The following is a 1,608-nucleotide window of genomic DNA, read 5'->3' on the forward strand; positions in this document are numbered from 1 at the left end:
TCCCTCAATGCAAGAACATTTTGTTCTAATAACCTGGCATTCTGTAATGCTCACCTTCCTGACAAGATCGCTGAAGTCAAAATGGGTGCATAAGCAAAAGTAGTAAAGAAATATGATGCTGCACAGTTTTTAAAAGATATAGTGTCCGGGATCTTAAAGGCTTGAAGTTAAACAAGCAGCCATCTAGCAGGGAAGCAACAAAGCCCACATGGAAGAAGGACACCCGTCTGTGTGATCACCAGGTGTTTCAGGATCAGGTGTCAGAAGAACAAAAACAAACAAATATATCAATACAAATGAGGGGCGTTGGAGTTGAGATCCAAAACCCATCTGCAGACAATTGGACATTCCCTGACAGAAGGGTCACAAGGAAGAAACAAGTCAGCCAGGGTGCAGCATGCACCGAGGGAACACACAACATTCCTCCAGTTTTTTAATGCTTCCTCCCCGCCACTATCATGACCACAGCTGAACCTTACAAATCAGACTAGACTGTAGCATGTACACTGGTACAGATAATAGCTCTGAACACACGGAATCCAGGCCAGATAACCTCTCAGGAACAGTAATGGGAGTAGTGATACCATGAGGGTAGAGGGAAGGCAGGGGTGGAGAAGGGGGAGAAACGGACAGTCAACTATGATCGACGTATAGCACCCCTCCACAACCCCCAGGGTGAACAACAGAAATGTGGGTGAATGGAGACAGTGGACAGTGTAAAATATGGAAATAATAATAATTTATAATTTATCGGGGGTTCCACGAGGGTGGGAGAAGGGCAAAAAGAGGAGCTGATACCAAGGACTCAAGCAGAAAGGAAATGTTTTGAAAACGATGATGGCAACATATGTACAAATGTGCTTGATATAATTGATGTATGGATTGTTATAAGAGCTGTAAGAACCCACAATAAAATGATTTATTAATTTGTTTAATGAAAAACAAGTAATCCCATGCTTACCTTGGTTACTGGGTGCTGCATCCTTGTGAGGGATTTAAATTTGAAAAGAGACTTTGATTCTGTAGGAAGGTGCTGAGCAGTTGGGAGAGAGACAGATGCCTACTGTATTAGTCCAGGTTGACTAGAGAAACAAATCCATAGACACTCATATGTATATAAAAAGAGCTTAATATAAAGAATAATTGTAAATTAGGTAAAACATCCCAACCCAGTCCAGATCAAGTCCATAAATGCGATATTAACCCAAATGTTCGGTAACAATCTATAAATTCCTCTTCAGACTCACACAAAACATGCAATGACGCTGAATGCAGGAAGGCCAGTGGGTGGAAAGTCTTGTGGATGCAGTGGCTGTGGAAGCATCTCAGCACTGATGTGGGTCTCCATGTGGCTCCTCCAGCTCCAAGGCTCTGGTTCCATTGGGGGGTCTCCATGTGGCTTCTTAGCAGGAAGGCAAGGAACATCTGTATCTGACCTCCAGTGAGCTATTCACCTCCATGGTGCCTCCAATTGTGGTCAAGCTGCAACCTGATTGACAGGCTAAACTATACTCATTCACTCTTAATAGTCTCAAGTTGACACCAGAGTGTGTAACTACCACTTCTACCATACCTAAAAGCAGAATCTTGTATGTGATGAAAAGTGTT

This window comes from Echinops telfairi, unplaced genomic scaffold, assembly GCF_000313985.2.
Source record: "Echinops telfairi isolate 266 unplaced genomic scaffold, ASM31398v2 ScPeMD7_7469;HRSCAF=8507_1, whole genome shotgun sequence".
Classification (NCBI taxonomy): Eukaryota; Metazoa; Chordata; class Mammalia; order Afrosoricida; family Tenrecidae; genus Echinops; species Echinops telfairi.